At 39.3% G+C, this 21,091-nt stretch overlaps 1 long non-coding RNA gene across 1 annotated transcript in view; it reads right to left on the reverse strand.

Moving 5' to 3' along the window:
• Window positions 1-777: 777 nt before the first annotated feature.
• Window positions 778-21,091, reverse strand: part of LOC137096626 (uncharacterized) — a 31,664-nt gene continuing 11,350 nt past the window's right edge. The window contains exons 2-3 of the long non-coding RNA XR_010909557.1: window positions 19,125-19,342; window positions 778-1,707 (exon numbers count right to left, since the gene is read on the reverse strand). This is a non-coding gene — a long non-coding RNA (uncharacterized lncRNA). The remainder of the gene's footprint in view (window positions 1,708-19,124; window positions 19,343-21,091) is intronic.

The raw sequence follows: 21,091 nt of genomic DNA on the forward strand, positions 1-21,091 counted from the left end.
GACACCTTTTCCGCATGATAACTTTTTCAGGAGTGATTTTCTCTTCCGGGGGGTAGATTTCTCTCACTTCCTGTTGTCCCCCCCCCCCCCGTTCTTAACTATGAGTCATTTGTAAGTCAGATGTTTGTGAATCGGGGACTGCCTGTACTTGCTTATGAGATACATTAACTCTCACTCCTAGTTGACAACCACTATCCCCAATCCAAATCTCCAAAATCTGTGAAACTGATTTATTTTTTAAGATAAATCAGAGAGGTTAACATGGGTTTGTCTGAGAAAAGGATAATAAGCAAATACCAGGTATTTTTTAATAGACATCTAATCTAACCCTCTCCCATACAGAATACACAACTAAAGCAGCTTTGAAAGATATCCATCCAACTCTAAGGTTTGTTTGTGGCAATCTATTCCATTGTCAAATAGCTCTTACAGTTAAAAAAATTCTTCCTAATGTTTAGGTAAATACTTTTTTTCATAGTGGGTTCTGGGAGGATTTGGAAAAAGAACATAATACTCCTGAGGTACAGAATTGCAACTGAAGGGTGTTATTTGTTTCTGAGGGCCCTTCTACACATGCACTAAAACCTGGAAGAAACTGGGGGAAAGGGGGATGGTGCCTAAATGACGTTTTGTGAAAGAAAGTGCATGCGTGTTGTATCCCAGAGCAGGAACACCTCTGTCCTTAAACACCACACCAGTATAGTAAAATCAGCAAGCCGTTTATTGAAGAATATATGTAAACAAAGCAATAAAAATGATCGAAACAGTATAGTCCAAAATAGTATTTTCCAAAGAGTACAGATAGTCAATGAACTTCAGGGTACAAAGATCCAAAGATGCAAAACCCAAAAGAACAAGACAGCATGGAGATCCAATACAGCATGGAGATCCCAGAACAGGAACTTGGCAAAACTTGAAACATGAAACTAGAAATCCACTTGGAAACAAGACTGTCATGAAAATCCAACTTTGACAAGACTGAGCTAAAATCCTTTCCTCGTTTCATATAAAGCTTTTTCAGACCCATGAACTGAAAGGAAAGCATTCCGTTTGCCCTTACAACCAGATAAGGATTTCTTATCCCTCTTTTCTCGTAGAGAGACTGACCTTTGGCGATCTTGAGAACTTTGTCTTAAGCCAGGGAATTCTCCAGATTTTCAGCAAAACTTTGGAACAGTCATACACTCCAGGTTATCATGGATGGTAGACTTGTGCACGGATTCGTTTTGGCCATTTGCCTTCAGCTTCTTCACATTGTTTGGCTTGTCTAGATGGTCATAATGTTTTTAATGCCCAAAATGGCCCACATGGCTGCCTATTGCAGATACCTTCTCTTCTATTCGAGAGTATGCGGCACGCGGAGAGGCTACTGCAGGCTTGCACAGGGTTTTCCTGTGAGCACTGCCTATTGGGCAAATCAGAGTAGAAGAACGCTGTGACGTGTCATACACAAGCTGTTTCTATTTAATGGGGCAAGCACCTCTATTGCTCAGTTGCGTCCTAGCTCTGAGAGGTGCTGCTTCAGTCCATCCGATTGCCTTGCCATGCCTTCCCACTTGCACACACCTCTGCTTTAGCTTTTTGCTTGGCTTGGCTTCTAGCATTCAATCTTTTTTAAATTTTCTTCCCTTTATTTTCTTGATTCTTTTTATTTAGTGGGACTAGAAGTCGGAAAGTATGGGTGGGTAGGTGCGCATGTTTGAGGACCTGGGAGAAAACAAAGAACACATCTTGGGTGGGTGTGTTCTTAAAAATAAATATTAGGGTGGCTCTGAGCCTTGAGTCACCCTTTAGATTCTCCTCTCCTCTCCTTATATTTTTCTTCTCCCTCCCCTCCTTTAAAAAAACATTTAAAAGACTAATAATAATAATAGTAATAATAATAATAATAATTCCAGCAAACAACAAAGCAGAAAACAACTATCTACCTACCTAAACTTACCCAAACATGGCTGGATTTCCCAAAATACATTTTGAAACTCTCCCCCCCCCCCCCAAAAGTGGATCATATAGAACTGTTTTTCTAATAAGGAGACATGCTGCTTGCTTGGGGATGGTAGGCTGCTGGCCTCTTCCAGTGTGTTGTGAGAACAAAAAAAAAAATGCAAATTTCAAAAGCTTTGGAAGAAGTTTTTTTAATTAGTAAAGAAAGTGTAATAGTGGGTGGGCTGTGTGAGGTGGAAGTGCATTTCTGACATTGGACAGGAAAGAATGGTGCCCTGCTGCTGCTCCTGGAGAAGTTACAGGGTGGGGACAGCAGGGAAAACCTTTTTGAGAATCTTTAAAGGAGATATTATTTCTAGAAAGAAAGAAGTTCCCAAAAATCAGGGGATGACTCAAAGTTATGAAACTTGGTAGGCAGCAGGGGCAGATGTGTCCTCCAAGTGTGACCATTTTCATCCTGATAGCCCTGAAAATGATGGGAAGGGGAGGCCGTGAAGCCCCTCCATTGCCACCAAAGGGCTGAATCTAGCTGGATTTTCTGGCTGCGGACTGAAAATGGCCCACTTGTTTTTGGGAGGTGCCCAAAAACAAATAAACAAATATGCAGATTCCCCTGAAATCCAGATAGCAGAAATGGCTTGAGATTGAGCCAAAATGCACAAACCTAATGGATATCTGAACTAGCTCTAATTCCTGCTCTTTGGTACAGGAAAAAGCAGATATATTGAAGCCATATTATTCCTGTCACAGCAACAGCCTGTGAATTGCTTTGGAGAGCTCCTGGCTGTCACCAAATTCCTTTTGTTGACATAATTGCATGACCAGGGAAATGGAGGGTAGCAACAGTGGCAACAGGAACAACAGCCCAGATCTGAACTCCACTTCTCCCACTGCTGTGGTTAAGGAGCAGAGTGTCTGAATTTCTCCAGGTCCAGTATGAAGCTGCAGTGTTCTAGGCTGGCCCAGGATTTTAGTGACCATGTAGATGAGCATCACATAAGATCTTGATCTGATAGAGCTGCAGCGTTTTGAGATGCTGTTGTTTTAATTTCAGTAATGTATTGGCCACTGCGTAGTGCATCATTAGATAGAGCTCTGAGATGAAATCTCACCTCAGCAAATAATGAGAGCAATGTTTATTTGAGCAATGTCTATGTAACTCAAAGGAAGAAAGGCAACCTACTAGAATTTAAAAACAGCAGCAAGATATAAGGCAACTAGTAAATGGTGAAGAAGGCATTACTGACAGAAGATTGAAATTCCAGCTCCTATTTCCCACTCTGTTCTATATTTTAGATTGTGGATTGAATTTTAGATTGTAAACCACTTCAAGGAGGAACCTTTTCTCTTATATTTGGTATACCACCATTGAATTAGATAACACTGTATTAACAACAGCAAAAAGGAGACAATCCCAGCAATCATTCATTGTGTGGAAACAGTGTACATCTTCCAGAGGCAGAAACCATACAGAAATCTTTTTTTAAAAAGGCAGTCATTAACTTTTTGAATTTCTTGGTAAAGAAGCACAGAAATACAGAATAAGAACGCTTATGGGAAGAAGACATCTCATTTGGTCTATGAGAATGCTTTATAAGGGGAGGGCAGTTCATTTTAATATTTCCTTTTAAAAAAATCTTAAGACGGTCTGATGGATTTAGGAAACATCACTAGCAATGTATCAGAAGCAGCAACCTCCCTCAAATGAGGATCTAATTTAGCCATAATCAGATAAAAATGATATTTTCATTAATCCTAAGAACCTTAAAGGCATTGTCCAGTATGCTAGAAAAGAAGGTAAAGATGTTTGAAAAAACCATTAGATTCAAAATGATATTTAGGATATGCTTAATGAGTTTTAGCTAGCACGCTCAATAGAGAGATGTAGATAATTCAAAAAACTTAATTTAAAATGAAAGTGCCTTTTAAAAAGCATTCAATTGGGGGTTTTTTAAAAAAGAAAATAGGACAAGGGTACTGCAATTAATGCAATGTGGGAACTGTAGTAAAATTTAAAAAACACTTTCAAATTCCATTCTGCATAAATTCTTTGATATATGTATGCCAGTATGTGATGTGTGTGCAGCTCAGAGATGTAAAAGGTAAAGGTTTTCCCCTGACATTACGTCCAGTCATGTCCAATGTTCATCTCCATTTCTAAGCTGAAGAGCCGGCATTGTCCATAGACACCTCCAAGGTCATGTCGCCAGCATGACTACATGGAGCACCTTTACCTTCCTGCTAGAGTGGTACCTATTGATCTACTCACATTTGCATGTTTTCAAACTGCTAGGTTTGCAGGAGCTGGGGCTAACACTGGGAGCTTACCCTGATCCCCAATTTGAACAGCTCAGAGAATCACCTGCCAATTTATCTAATTTATCTGCCAGAATTGACCATTATTTTTAAGAGCAAAATAAATACTTTGAATCACTCATTCATCATTTCAGTCATTTAACAAGAACAAAACATAAAGAAGAAAAACACAGTGGGTGATATTACCACAAATCTTCCAAAAGTGCGTTGTTAAAACCATTCTCTTTGTGCTTATGAAGAAAATTTACATATGCATCAGTTTAGTCATTTCTCTGTTGCCTCATCTGTGTCTGCCTGATCAGTGGTAGTGGTTATTGCAGTGGTCACGATGATGATGATGATGATGACAATTATGATTATATAAAGTGATTTGGGCGGGGGGAGGCTATATCTCTCACAATCCCACAACTGCTAGTCACATTTGCTGGTGAGGATTCTGGTGGTGATGATGTTAATTATAATAATGCATAATTTATGCACATTCTTCATTATGAAAAATGAATGGATATGTCCCTGCCTCAGCTGGAGTCCCCAGGATCATTTCAACAATAAAGGCTTAGGATATTCTTTTTAAAACTTTGAGATCTTGCAAGGGAAGGGTGATTAGACCTGAGTTGGAATATTGTTTGATCCCCGTATAAAGCATCCACTTTAGGAGTGGGAGAAGAAGTCCTGTATTCAATATTAAATGGAGAAACCTCAATTTGATCACAAGATACACTTTATCATGACCATTGATAACCCATTGCCATGGTGTGATGGGTTAAATCCTTGTGCTGCTGAACTGCTGACCTAAAGGTCGGCAGTTCAATCCGCGAGACAGGACGAGCCCCTATGTGTCAACTCCAGTTCCTGCCAACCTAGCAGTTCGAAAACATGTATTTATTTATTTGCAGCACTTCTACCCCGCCCTTCTCACCCTGACGGCGACTCAGGGCGGCATACAGACTGGCAACAATTAGATGCCACAACATACATACATCAATTAAAAACAGTTAAAACACATAATAAAATCCATATAAAATCAATTAAACTATAATAATTAATGTCTTCCAGTTCAACTCCTTATCCTTTTGCATCGTAATGTGTGAGTAGATAAATAGGTGCCACTTCAGTGGGAAAAGGCAAAGAGACACTCCAAGCAAATCTTGCTGTCCACACAATCAGGAGATGACAACACAGGCTGCTCAGCTTGAAAATAGAAGAAAGCACCTCCCAGAGCCAGAGATGAACACTGTCTCCAGAAGCCGGAAATGAAAAAAGAGAAGCCTCTGCCTTTGTTTATATTTGTGTGTCTCATTGTTTATAATTGTAAAGGCACTGAATGTTTGCCTACGTATATAAATTGCTGTAATCCACTCTGAGTCCTCTAGGGGAGAAGGGCGGAATATAAATAAAGTGTATTATTATTATTATGTGCTTTCAAGTTGACTTATGGCAATGCCGTGTATTTCTTTAGTTATGCAAAGAATACTTAGAGGTGGTTTTGCCAGTTGCTTCCTCTGAAGCATGCAATTGCTGGCCTCCCAGCTAAGTAATAACAAGAGGTGACTGGTGCTGTTAGGGTATTTAAGTAGGCCAACCTGGCTATTATCACAGTCAAATCCAACTTTGCCCATGGCTGCTTCCATCACATACATTGCTACTGGGCATGGTACAGTAGGCCCTTGGTATCCACTGGGGTTTGGTTCCGTCCCCTGGATACCAAAATCTATGGGTGCTCAAGTCTTTACAAAAAATAGCAAAATCAATAACTGCTTTTTGTAATTTTTTGTTTGTTTGGATTTTTCCAATTCTTGAATGGTTGAATCCGTGAATACACAATACTTAGATATGGACAGCAGACTCTATCCATCTACACTCCAAACCACATAGCAATAGACAGGAGAAAGGGCAAAGAAAAATAAATGGTTAGCTCTTGTGTGTGAAGCAGCCCAGAGGAGGAAAGCTTTTGACAAAGGAGAGATTTGTCTGGATTACTGATGGAATCTCTTCCGACATTATGTTTCAATAATTCTAACATTCTTTTGCTGTCCTTTTCACAACACATTTTGCCTCCAAGGGTTTTTTTTTTTTTTTTGGTTCCTTCCAAACAAAGCTTCGCTTAAAATTCTTGAAACAATGAAGGCATTAAAAGGAAAATGTCATCCCCATCAATAACATGTCACTGTAACTGTGAGAATATAAATGCCCATGATGTCACCACTGGGAACAATTTTAACATTTCTCTAAGGGTGCAGAAGAAAGGGCTGATGAGAACAGAACCATCTCTGTTTAGTAGGGGGGTATCTTTAAGGAGAACTGAATTGGAAAACAACACCACTAGACATCCCCTCCATCCCTCCCCCCAAGAATCGTAGCTGAATTTGGAAGCTATAAAAGAAGGCCCTAATCCCACCCCACAACTCATAGAAATGTTCAAGATGGCACTTCCCTGAAACAGAGTTTAGACTACTCAAAAGATATGTTCACTCATGTTTTTAAGCATCTCCATCATACTTAATATTTTTATGTTTTTCTTCTTCCTCCACAGACAAACAGGCATTTAGTTCTTTTCCTATACAGAAGCAGGCAGACACCCAAACAATATCCCATTCATTTTAATATGCAGATTTTCCATCAGATAGACAGTGTGTTAAGTTGCTTAGTACCTTCAAAAGGACCCATCTCCAAAAGTAGCATGAGGCAACAGGTTGTTGCTGGGAAATTTAATTTGCATCGTGTTTTTCAGAATAGCCATAGTGTAACCCCCCCACCTTTGTAGGACCAATGTTCACAGTTTCATTTATCCACATCTGACAGATATGTCATCTCTAGGCATTTTGTAGAGCCCCCGGTGGCACAGCGGGTTAAACCACTGAGCTGCAGAACTTGCTGACCAAAAGTTTGGTGGTTCGAATTCGGGGAACAGGTGAGCTCCTACTGTTAGCTCCAGCTTCTGTGAACCTAGCAGTTCGAAAACATGCAAATGTGAGTAGATCAATAGGTACCACCCTGGCAGAAAGGTAACGGTACTCTATGCAGTTATGCTGGCCACATGACCTTGGAGGAGTCTATGGACAACGCCTGCTCTTTGGCTTAGAAATGGAGATGAGCACCACCCCCCAGAGTTGGACACAACTAGACATAATGTCAAGAGGAAACCTTTACCTTTACTTAGGCATTTTCTATGTCCTCTAATATGACTCAGTGATATTCTTAGGCCAGAAGTCCTTCATTTCAATAGGGTTCATTTCACATATCCATCCATGCAAAATCCACGAACACATCCCTCATGGATTTACTTACTTTTCTCCATTGATGACTTGTCATTTCTTCAATGTGACTGGTATCATAACTGACACAAATTGCACCTCTTCCACCCTGTTCTTGTATTCATAGTTGCTGTTTTCAAGAGGTCAATCCTCACTATATTTAGAGTGGTCCTTGTATGTCATACATGCAGTGCACAGCTTGATAAAAATTGGCAGCATGTCTTTTAATAGCCCAGAGTGTTCTCCATGCCATATGTGGCAAAGTAGGATTTACTACAGTTAGATTCTGTGGGAAAATACAGAGTAAATGGTGCTTTTGTTTGCGTTAAGTGCTGGTTTAGGTGTTTTTAAAAGCGCGGTGGTGGTAGTAGTGAGAGTGTAGGTGTGTTGTTTCGTGATGTGTGCTGGGGAAAGCATTTTATTTCATTGTACAATGTATAATGACACTAAAGTTATTCTATTTTAATCAAGCATACAATATTTCTCTTGTCACAGAACAAACGTGAATCCCAGCATGAGCAGCTACATTATGTTCGTATCAAAAGGCTGGGTGGTTTTTTTAATTTCAAGATCACGGCAAAAAAAACAAAACAAAAAAAAACCCAGAACAAAAACAGAAGAATTGTAAATTACACAATTCCAGTTTAAGGACATCCCTCCTCCTCCTCAGATGGGAGCGGGGAGCACAGGGCCTTTATGCTAGAACAGTAAGATTTTTGGAATATGCTTCCCTTTTTAAAAAGGAAGATCCATCCAGGCTTCTACAACCAATAGTGAACAAAGACATAGGGCCTAAAGGCATTATATCCTGTGAGAAACTAAACAGGCTCAGACCTGGTTAGTACTTGGATGGGAGACCACCAATGAAGATTAGGTGGTGTAGATTGAGATTTGGTTTGGGGTGCTGATTCAGAAAATTGCATTGGATAGACCACATTAGCTCTAGTTTCTGATACAGAACATATGGCAGTGACAGGGGAGGAGCAGAAATAAAATAAATAAATTTATTTATTTATAATTCTTAGGCCAGAATTAATAATTTATAATTAAAATTTATTTATTTATAAGGAAACTCACAGACCAGATTTTCATCCTCACAGCCCACTGGTGGTCCGTGGCCTACAGGTTAAGAACCACTGCCCTAATTTGAGGACCTGCAGATCTGCTTGAAAACTGAGATGCTTTGTATAAAGTCAGACCAGCACCTTTGCTAGCCCTACCTGGAATGAAGGTAGTGATGTGCTGGAACTGGGTATTTTGATATGCACACAGTATGCAAACTACCATACTTTCTACCTACCACTCTACTCATCCCCAGACTGTATTCCCAGGCATTTTAAGGTGACGTTTATCTCTGAGCATGCATGGATATTCAGTGCCATCTGTCATTTGTTATCCCATATTTTCATGTTTTCTATTTGTTTTTATTATTATACTATTGCACTATACATCATGCCATTATATTATGCAAATGCTATAATCAAACATTTCTGTTAGAGTGAAAAAGAAATTCAGCCCCACTCAGGTTGTTGTTGTTCATTCGTTCAGTCGTCTCCGACTCTTCGTGACCTCATGGACTAGCCTACGCCAGAGCTCCCTGTCGGCCGTTACCACCCCCAGCTCCCTCAAGGTCAGTCCAGTCACTTCAAGGATGCCATCCATCCATCTTGCCCTTGGTCGGCCCCTCTTCCTTTTGCCTTCCACTTTCCCCAGCATAATTGTCTTCTCTAGGCTTTCCTGTCTCCTCATGATGTGGCCAAAGTACTTCAACTTTGTCTCTAGTATCTTTCCCTCCAGTGAGCAGTCGGGCTTTATTTCCTGGAGGATGGACTGGTTGGATCTTCTCGCAGTCCAAGGCACTCTCAGCACTTTCCTCCAACACCACAGCTCAAAAGCATCAATCTTCCTTCGCTCAGCCTTCCCTAAGGTCCAGCTCTCACATTCGTAGGTTACTACAGGGAATACCATGGCTTTGACTAGGCGGATCTTTGTTGCCAGTCTGATGTCTCTACTCTTCACTATTTTATCGAGACTGGACATTGCTCTCCTCCCACTCAGGTACCTTGCCAAAAAAGCTGCTTTATTTGCAACTATTCTTTGCTTGATGGTATTGGTTTTGTGTGTGCTCATTTCTTTAAAATAACAAGCTTACCATATTTAAGAGCAAAGGATACATGAGCTCAATTATGAAAGATAGGCATCATTTTTCATGATAATTAAAAGGAAATCATAGGTTTGGCATCTTTATAAATGACTTGAATGACAGAACAGAAGGCATGCTTAACAAATTTGCAGATGACACCAAACTGGGAGGGATAGCCCCAGAGCATAGGATTAGAATTCAATGTGATTTTAACAAATTAGAAAGCTGGGCCAAAACTGACAAAAAGAATATCAGCAGAGAGAAATCTAAGATATTAAACGTAGATAGGAAAAATGAAATGCATAGATGAATACCTAAAGATCAAGGAATTTTTGTAGGCTACAAGCTGAACATCAGTCAATAATGTGATGAAGCAGCTAAAAAAAGCCAATCAATTTCAGATCCCATCAATAAGAATATTATGTCTAAATCTAAGGAAATATCAGTATCATTCTATTCTGCTATGGCCAGATCATCTGAAACATTGTGTCCTGTTCTAGGCTCTGCTACAAGTTGTAAACTGTCCAGAGGACAACAACAAAATAGACCTGGAAGCTATTTTAGCTCAAGGAACTGGGATATTCAACCTGGAGATGAGAAGAAGTAGCATGAAAGCAATGCTTAAATATCTGAAAGGCTATCAAACTGCAGACTGGGCAATTTTGTTTTCTGCTTCTCTAGAGACCAGGACATAAGGCAAGGGATTCAAACTACAGGAAAAGATATTCCACCTAAACAATAGGAAGGACTTCCTGATGGTAAGAACTCTTTGACAGTGGAACAGATTACCTTGGAGGTTGATTGTCTCCTCATCTTTGGAGGTCTTGAACAGAGTTTGGATAGGCATCTGTTGGGAGTGCTTTGACTGTGGTTCCAGAATGACAAGTGGTTGGACTGGATGATCTTTGTGGTATCTTCCAACTATATGATTCTGTGATTCTATTGCTGTGGCAGAAACCATCAAGCTGTCAGTTCTGTGTCTGTTCATACACAGAATTCACAGACAAATGCACAAATAAAAAGTGTGACATGAACTGGATACCTTCAGCAAGAGCCTGCAGAACAAACAGAAGGCTATGGAGCAAGGGAGAGTAAGAGATGTAGAGGAAGCATGTGGATGCTAGTATGTTGTCTATTCCTCATTTGAACAGAAGTTCTGCAAGGAGAAAGGGTTATTCAGAAGATGAGTCAAATAAGCAATAAGCAGAAACTATATTATGAGCTCATGCTGCAATGAAACATAGTCCCTCTTGACTAACAATATGGTATGAAGAATGTGCACTGAAGAAACTGAATACATCATGTTGGAAGAAAAAAAACCCTGCTCAACCTTTAACTAAGAAGAATCTGTAATAATTCACATGATGTTTATGGACAGCTTCAGTGTAAATTAAGTGGGGAAGCTTCTTCAACAAGAAAGGTGGTGGAAAATAAGTAACAGAGGAACGTGTATTTCTTAGCACAGAGCTGCCTTTTTTAATGATGTCTTTGTTTCTATGTATCAGTTTATGTACGTGCATTTGTTTTCAAACAGATCTTTTAAAAATGATATATTAATAAAAAACAAGGAAATGCAATGGCTTTTAAAAAACCTGGTTAATTTAAGATCAAAGACACATTTATCACGTGTAAACCCAAGCTCACAAAGCAAGGAAACTGAAGGTCTTAACAGACTGAATATATGAGTGGGAATTATATTATTGTTGTTGCTTATTCATTCAGTTGCTTCTGACTCTTCGTGACCTCATGGACCAGCCCATATCAGTGCTCCCTGTTGGTCGTCACAACCCCCAGCTCCTCCAAGGTCAAGCCAGTCGCAGTACGGCAAATAATCTCTGTTTACAATTTATTCTTCATGCACTTCCGCCAACATGTGTTTCCTCAAGTTTTAAGGCCCAAATCAAGTTGGGGATAATGGCATGCTATTGCAAAGATTCCAGTGGTTGTCTTGGTCCAAGATAGTTTTAGGAAACAATCAAGGTTTATTGTATTCCTAGAACAAGTGGTCTTCCAGATGGTGTTGGACTGCAACTCCCATTAGCCCTCATAATTGCTTCTGCTGGCTATGACTGGACTGGACACTGTCAATTGCAGACCTCTATAATCAGACCTATGCTGTCATTTGCTGTAAAGATGTCAATGTGGATGTTCATCTCTGTTAGTTAGCATTGTTTGAATTTCCTGTTTTCAGAATTCCTGTTTGTTTACCTTTCCCTTGTACACTGCCTCTGCATCACTATGTTCTCCAGCCATTCTTTCTCTTCCACCTCTCTCCTCCATAGGATACACTGATTAATGATTCACAAATAGTTTGTAAGAGAAGCTATTGCTACATATTTTACAAAAAAATACATTTGCATATTTCTTTCTCTGCTAGAATCTGTGGAGTGTTGATTGTGTTGATTGTGTGTGTTGATCAGCTTCTGCCTTTCCAATTTGATTATTTTGCTTAATAGATCCAGTAGTACATGTAACATTTCTTAATTGGCCCAACCTGTATTATACTGCTCAGATTCATTGCTAGATGTGACATTTTCTGAACATTTAACCTTGAAACAGCAGTAATCAGTCATATTATGAGTAACAGAGAAGGGCGGGTTCAAATTTTTTCTGCCTCTGAAACTCTTTAGACAGCTTCAAAGATGGCAAAAAAAATGGCCCTGGAAAACTGAAAGAAAACCAGAATTGGTTAGAAGCCCACTCCTGAGATTCAAAAATATTGAGGTTTAACATTTAATATGTGTGTTAAATTATGTAAGGAGGGCATGTAACCTATTTAAAAGCTGAACTGTATGCTTTGGAAGTCTTACAAGGATTCTGTTAATTCTGTTTAAAAAAAAAACCCTACATGTGAACTTTGAACAGAATAAGTTCCAAACTATGAAGATTCTCATCAGTTCAGAATTTCCTCACACTCAAGAAACACATCTTGACCAATGATTTGAATATTTTAAAATATTATTTGCATCTCTGTATGATCAATTTCTCAATCGGAACTTAGCCATTTTAGTCCACTCTGTTCTGAGGGAAAAAAACCCATAATGTATTCCCCTTCCACTTCTTACATAATTTCTTATACATATCCAACTCCATGTCCTTATACTATAGTCTCCTTTTAAATATTTTCGACAGATGTCATTCTGTTAGCCTTTTCCTGTATTGTTTATGTCATAATGTTTTTTTTAGTCTTTAAGTTGACAGAATACCCTTCTTTTCTTTATCTTTGAAAATGTTTTGAGTTGCTTCCCCTTAGTGTTGTGATATTAAAATTGACAATAAAATAGATGTTAGGGTTATAGTCATAGACCCTCTCTCTGTAAACAAGCTGTCTGAGAAGCTTTTCTTAAGACTTCTTTACCTTCAGGCTACTATAAAATTACCCCCCCCCCCCCAAAAAAAAAAAGAGAAAGAAAATCTTATTCTTACTAAAAAAAATCAACAGGAAACTCTTGTGCATCTGGCAAGGGAGGATGTGGCACATTATTCAAACTCAAGTATGATATTGCATGCAACGTGAGTGTATCTTTCTCTTGATATATCAACCAGAGATGGCTGGAGAACTATATGGAACTATGGAAAGAAAGGATAGAAAGGAATTTACCCTTGCCTTAACCTCTTTTCTGGAATGCTGGTGGTCCTGTGCAGAACCCAGAATGTGTAGGAAGTCATAAATATCAAGAGAGAGGACAAATATGCAGTCAATTCCCTGTCAAAAAAGGAGTCATCTCAACCTTCAGTGGGCCTTGAAGCAAAGGTTAGTCATTCATGTAATCCAAATCTGTATACTACTGAAATCTACGTGAGCAAATTGACAGTCTTGGCACAGCCAGTGATGCTCTAGGACTGCATCTATACTGCTATATGATGCAGTTTGCAGTATAGACCTATATACTTCAAACTGCATTATATGGGTCTACACTGACCATGTAATGCAGTTCATACTGCACTATATGACAATGTAGATCAAATCTAGTGAAATAATAATGCCCAAACTCTGGTCTCCTCAAACCTAGTGAAATAATAACTCACGAGCTCTGGTGTTTAGGTCCTCAGCTCCCAAAATCTTTGATCATTTGCCAAAGTCGGTGAGGATTCTGGGAGTTGAATTCCAAAACACTTGGAGGACCAAATTTTGGGAAAGTTACTTGTAGTAATCTGTAGAAACAAATTCATTGTAACTTGTCCCACTGTTATAAAGCAATTTGTATTGCTTGTTGTGTTGCTTGCTGGCATGTTGTTATTTTTCTTTGAGGGCACAAAACTGGAAGGAAACATGGGACTCTTATTTCATGAGAAAACAGAACATCTTTCCTCATCATTTTTCATTATTAACGCATAAGACAGGAAGTGTTTTGATTTCAGAATTATTTTAAACTGGCTTGGGGACCCTGAGTTACTTGAGAAAGGCATTGTTTGTTTTGGGAAGTTTGATAATTTCTCTGGATGCAGAGTGAACTATAACTCCCACGCGCGTGGGTCATTTTGTGGAAAGTGTGGTCCAGATGTTGGTTTCATTTTGCTCTCTGGATGTAAGTGAAAGAATTCTTCCAAAAAGCTCTTGTTCAGTTGCTGATCAATTCCTGTTTGCTGTATGCCATAGAAATGGGTAGAAAGGGGTTAAGTGAGAGGCAGTGGGCGGGGTCATGCAAATATGGAGAGAGAAAGGAACCAGGGATGTCCATTTTGGAGAAAAAAAACAGAACTTCTAGGATGAAATGGTCCCTGAATGAAAGCAATGTTTTGTGTATACTGTTTTATATGCTTGGATGTTTTATATTTTACTGTTATGTTGTTTATTTGATTGCAATTTGTATTGTTATATTGTGATTCTTGTTCGGGCTTGGCCCCATGTAAGCCGCTTTGAGTTCCCTTTGGGGAGATGGTGGCGGGGTACAAATAAAGTTTATTATTATTATTATTATTATTATTATTATTATTATTATTAAATGGTGTTATATTGGTGTTTGGGGAGGACACTGGCTGGGGTTGGGCTACATAACCTACAATGTCAGTTGAGGGAGTGGCTTTGGAGGCTTCTCAACACTTGGAACTGTAGCCTGTTTGTGGAGGCCAGAGGGTATCTGTGTAAATGGACACCTCTGCCACATACATACCTTTTCACTTTTATTATGTGTATAGATAGATGTTTCAGTTCCTGTATTTGCACATATACACATAATAAAATATTCTGGAAATGCAACCCAAATCTAAATATGAAATTCATGTATGTTTCATATGCATCTGAAGTAATTTTATACAATATTTTTGAGGCTTTAGTCAGTGAAGCAAAGTTTATGTACACAGAACTGTCGAAAAACAAAAGTCACTTTTTCAGCCACCAATGTGGACAACCTTGAATTTTGGAAATCTGGATAAAGGATGCTCAATCTGTAATATTACTCTTTGTGCTTAAAATGCATCTTTTTTCTGGCCATCTTATTGGTATTAAAATTGTATTTCCTTCATATAACTTGAGAAACCATTGAGTAAAAACAATGGTGTTTAAAGTCAACATGTTATTTCCAAGTTGTGCTCTTCAGCAACATTTTGCTCCTAGCTCATTTCTTCTAAGCTTTGAGTAAAATCAATTAAATTTTAAACATTAAATAGGTTTCTGCATTTTAATGCTGCTGTCGGATCTGGATCTTGCTGCAGTCACATGGCTGTCAGAATGCACTGTTTCTGGACAGAAGTGAAGACAAACCATAGCACTGAGTTGAATTTAAAGTGTCAGAAGTGAGTTGAAGGTACAGTTAAAATGCATTTAAAAACACAAAGTTTCAAAAACTTGGCATTATGCTAAATGTCCTTTGACCAGAAGCTGGCCACTTGGAGTGCCTCTGGCATCACTGAGAAGTTCCTCCATTGTGCATGTGGCAGGGCTCAGGTGGCATTGTAGTAGGTGGTCTTTGGTTTGCTCTTCTCCACACTCACATGACTTGCAGCATAGCACTGAGTGATACTCAAAGAATTGCTTACTACTACATGTACTATGCCCAGAAGTTAACAGAGTTGGAATAAGGAAGGGCCATGTTGCAAAACTGGTTTTGTGCTATCTGAAGCCTTAACTTCAGATAGCACAAAAATATAAGAAATAACTTCATTTTTACTTGACAGATCTAAAAATCTTCTTCTATCTGCTACTTACCGAAGATCCTGTACAAATGGTATCTAACAATGGAGTGGAAATTCTTTGATGTGTTTGGAATGAATCCATGGCCTTTCTTGCCATTTCTCACATCAGAGAGCCAACTGGTAGGCCTTCTAGTCTGATGTTCTGAGAAATTGCATGGGAGATTTTCTTTGACACCTGAAAGTGATTTTTACATTTGAAATAACTATTCAGGCTCTTAAATATTAATGAGTGATGTCTTCTTCTCTGTGCTTTTCTCTGGATTTGAATTACAGAATTTTGTTAGGTGTGAATGAGAAATATGGGTTTTAGTTGCTCACTTTCTTTTAATTTTAATTTTTCTGGTTGTTTCTTTTATCCTGCCCTTTTATCTTTTAAATTATAGAAGAACATACAAGGGAGACGTCACAATGCAATGGGCAAAGAAGACTTCAGGTTGCAAGTTCAGAAAGGAAATGATGCTGGATTGTAGATCATGTTTGGGAAAGTCAGTATATGGGGAAATTATTAATGAAGTAGTACAGAGAAGCTAGGTGATACTTCAGTAGTTTGCTTTTGCTTGAACCTACTGAAAAGAGCAAAAGTCTCCTATCCCCTCATGAGTTAACTGAACGCAAACTACTTTTGCACTTTGACTTTAATTTGTAACAACTGAAGTAAGCCAAGGACAAGAAGAGAATGTTGAAGGAGTGGATTAAAACTAGACATTTTTAAAACTCATGAAAGGACAGTTAGAAGGTATGTGTTTTTGGTCATGCTATCTGGAAAGTTTTGAGGGATATGTAGTTTACAAAACTAATTTTTCTAAGTTATGAAGTACAGTTCTCTAACCATGCACTCACTAATGTTTTAATATGCCTGTGGCAAGATGAAATACCAGTGATATTATTATTTACAAACACATTTCAGTTCATCTCTAAGCAAAATCCACAGAGAGGTAAAGAAAATACAAAGAAAATTCATAATTGTTTTTTTTCTGTCTTGTTTCTTGGTGAACAAGAAAAAAGGCAGATGAGATCCATATAAACTTCAATTTAGGGATAAGCAGAATATGCTGACTTTAATAGAGAGCTGTCCAATATAGATAAAGTCAGAATGAAAGACGTTTGCTATACAACAGAAGGTCTGACTCATTTAAAATATCGAGGTTATTTAGAAAATAAGTATGAATAATGTCTTGTTGTCCATGCTTATCTTCTGTTTGTGAATCCATACCCTTCAACTATCCCAATTTGTCAAGGACATCCTGATTAATCCTTTGTCTTCCCATATTTTCAGCTTGTCCAAAGGAGCCGTGCTGGCGCAAAAGGTTAAATTGGTGTGCTGGCTGAACTGCTGATCTTAAAGTCAGCAGTTTGAATCCGCAAGACAGGGTGAGCTCCTGTCTGTGAGCTCCAGCTTCTCACACAGGGACACGAGAGAAGCCTCCCACAGGATGGTTGCCCAGGGGACATCCGGGCGTCCCCTGGGCAACGTCTTTGCAGATGGCCAATTCTCTCACACCAGAAATGACTTGCAGTTTTTCAAGTCGCTTCTGACATGATAAACAAAACCTTGTCCAAAGTCCAAAATTCAATTAATTTGCATTCTGGGAGTAGAAAATTGCATTTCCCTGGAGATTCAGGCAAAAGTACACTCCTGCAGAATATCCTGACGAGAGTGTTCTTCCTCAGTCATCTTTACGCAGTTTTGATGTGGCTTAGGTACACATTCCACTGTTATTCTTCATGAAATGTTGGCAGGTTTGTGAATCTTTTAATTATCTCTCTCTATAGTATATGTTTACATTTATAGTCTTGGTTTCTGTGCATAGGTCTTTTTCCAGTAACAATCAGTGTACAAATCCACAAGGAAGGCCTCTTGAAACCTTTCTTTGTTGGTGGACATGCTGTGTGTGAGATGATTGTCAGTTTCCACTGTGGAAACAGCCTTCGTATAATCGAGATTCTATAGATCTCTCCTTGTAGATAACTGAGAAATCCCAAAATAAATAATTAACTATGAATGATTCCAAGGTAAGTGTAAAACAGAAGAGTGAAAAGGGTGGAACGAGTTTTACTAAGCAAGGGTTATAGATTCTAAACACAATTTATTTACCCCTGTAGAAAATAATCTCATGGAGTAGAGAGAGAAAACAGGAGGTGGATGCCAGACATGCCTGCCAAGGGCACAGGATTTAGACAGAGAGTGAGTCAACAAGAAGCTATGCTCAGGGAGGAGATGACTTGGGAAGCAAGTAGAAACGTGATGCAACGCCATAAAGCCATAGACGTGAGTCAGCAAACAGCAGGGGTTTTGTCATGGTGGCGGGGGGGGGGGGGGGGGAGTTGCTGTTATGAACACACAATACCGGGCCTTTTTGATACCAGCAGTGGAATCTCTCATCCCATATATGTTCCTAGGACTGGGTATTATGTTTTAATGGTTTTATGATATTTAATTGTTTTAACTGTTTATTGTTTTAACTGTGTATTGTATTGTATTTGTTATTGTTATTTGTTATTGTTATTGAATGTGTAGCATTGAATATTGCTGTTATGTATGCTGCTCTGGGTCCCCTACAAGGGTGAGAAGAGTGGCATAGAAATATAGTAAATAAATAAATAAATGTAACCTTTTTAGAAATGCTCATAATTTTGATCTCACATATGGCTGCATCCACACACAGTTTACTCTAGCACAGGCCCGTAGCCAGGATTTTGATTCGGGGGGGGGGGGGGGGTGTTCAGGATCTACCCTAGCAAACCTTTTGTATCGTTATCCCAATAACCCCATGCATGTGGGATATATTGAGCATGGTGATCAGATCATGATATGAATAAACATAACTGTTTAAATAATGTACCAGTAAGGCCTTCTCGTGGAGCACCCTGAAAATTTCGGAGGGGGGGGGACTGAAGCCCCTCAACCCCCCCCCCCCCCCCCCGGCTACGAGCCTGCTCCAGCATATATCTGGAGCAGCCCTGGATCCAGCACATACATGCTGAATCTCAGGCTAGTGCCAGACAGGCCAGGATCACAATGACCTTGTTGGGCTTTCACCCCAATCTCCATGTTGCTGCTTCCCCCATACAGAGCTTCGTATGAGCACCTGTCCATCATCTGTTTTATTTATTTATTTCCAACATTTCTATCCCATCCTTCTCTACCCCTGAAGGGAGACTCAGGACGTCTTACAAACCAGCAACAATGCAATGCTACCAACATACAACAAATATGACAAACACTTTAAGACAATAAATAACACATTAAGTTAAAAAATAATAATTATTATCAAACCAAGTAGCCATTTCCAGACTAATTCAACAACCAAAGACCCGATTTAGAGCCTTACCATAGTCTGTAGTGACTATATTGTCAAAGGCTTCCATGGCTGGAATCACTGGGTTGTTGTAGGTTTTTTGAGCTATATGGCCATGTTCTAGAAGCATTCTCTCCCGATGTTTTGCCTGCATCTATGGCAGGCATCCTCAGAGGTTGTGAGGACCTCACAAGTGCTATCAATCCGTCTGTCAAAATGCCTGATCCTGGAATCATGATTTTAACTTCTTCCTAAAAGAAAAAAGGGAAGGAGCCACCTAATTTTGCTGGAGTTCCACAGGCGGGGGACCACCACCGAGAAGGCCCTGTCCCTCGTGCCCACCAGCCATGCTTGCGAAGCTGGTGGGACTGAGAGCAGGGCCTCCCCGGACGATTTTAAACTGTGAGGTGGGACGTAGATGGAGATACGTTCGGACAAGTAAGCTGTTGCATCTCCTGTTGTAAAAACAGGGCACCCATGTGATCAGCAAGATAGAAGAGAAATCAATCCATATTTTAATCAGTCTGGATGTACATTGAATGAATTGTAGGATATTTTCTGATCTCATGAGAATTTCAAAGTATATAGGGATAGTCGTAGGCTAGCATTAGAATTAAGATAGTGGAAAACTTTAATGCACAATTCTTGTATTTCATGAAACCACTGAGAATCCCAGTGGCCCCTCCCCTGCCCCGAATGACACCTAGAGTAAATCACTTCTGCTTCTCAACATCATGGTTCCCTGAAAAATGACACAGAACATTTCTGACCCAATGCAACAAAAGTAATGTTACCTTGGCTGGGATGAAAATTTATTCTAACAGGAAAAAAATCATTAGATTTCTTTGATCAGTTTTTGCCTTTCTGCATTTTGACTGCGAAAAGAAAAATGTATGCAGTGACCAGCTGAAATTTGAGATATTTGGCCTAAATCTGATGCTAGTATCAACCAAACCAGACCTAGTGAATGAGTTACTAAGTGGTAAATCAAGATGTATGTCAATTCCATTCATTTAATGGACATACTCTAGTCCAGTTGGAAGAGCAGGTGGATTTAAACAGCTATCTACAACTCTTCAGATGAAATGCCATTAAATGCCTGTATTATAATTTTGTTTTGGTGTAGATTTTGCAACAAAACCTCTCTGTGTGACTCAAATAGAATCCTGGTTCATGTGAGTTAAAGATGCAGCTAAACATACAACATACTTTTATGTGTCTATCAGAGAAGCACTACTGAAAGATTAGTTCACACAGAATGATTGCATTTGAACAGTAAAACAGCAACTGACCTAAAGATACTCCTTGAGTAGAAATGCTTTCTTTCAGGCCTGAGACATGATTCAGAAGAGAAGCATTGGTTTTAAAAGCCATGTTTGGTGCTACCTTTAACCCTCTTTGTTTCAAATAGTTGTAATTTTGATTATTATTCCCATAAACCTCAGTACGCCCAGATTGGAGTTTCAACCATCCCCATGGGACAAGCTTCCTCAGGGCAATAGGAGCTTTAATCTAACACATTTGGGGGATAGAAAATGATGGAAGGATGTCTTGAACAGAGAGGTGAAGACTATTTGTCTGATCTTTTTTCTTACTACAGTAGAGTCTCATTTGTTCAACCTTCACTCATCCAACGCAGTCTGCCTCCTACCCAAATCCACAGCTGTTTTAATACATTGCAATGTTTTGGTACTAAATTCGTAAATACAGTAATTACTTCATACTGTTACCTTGTATTGAACTAGAATGGCTCCCACCCCTCCAGAGGAACAGTGGGCATGATCTTCACTGCACGACAGCTCCAAGAAAAATGCAGGGAACAAAATCAACCACTGTACATGGCATTCATTGACCTTGCAAAGGCATTCGACACAGTGAATTGCAGCACTCTCTGGACCATCCTCCAGAAAATCGGGTGCCCTAACAAATTTGTGAACATCCTGTGGCTCCTCCACGATGACATGATGGCAACAGTCTTGGACAGCAATGGCTCCCAAAGT

The sequence above is a fragment of the Anolis sagrei genome, chromosome 3 (genome assembly GCF_037176765.1).
Source record: "Anolis sagrei isolate rAnoSag1 chromosome 3, rAnoSag1.mat, whole genome shotgun sequence".
In the NCBI taxonomy this organism is placed as follows: domain Eukaryota; kingdom Metazoa; phylum Chordata; class Lepidosauria; order Squamata; family Dactyloidae; genus Anolis; species Anolis sagrei.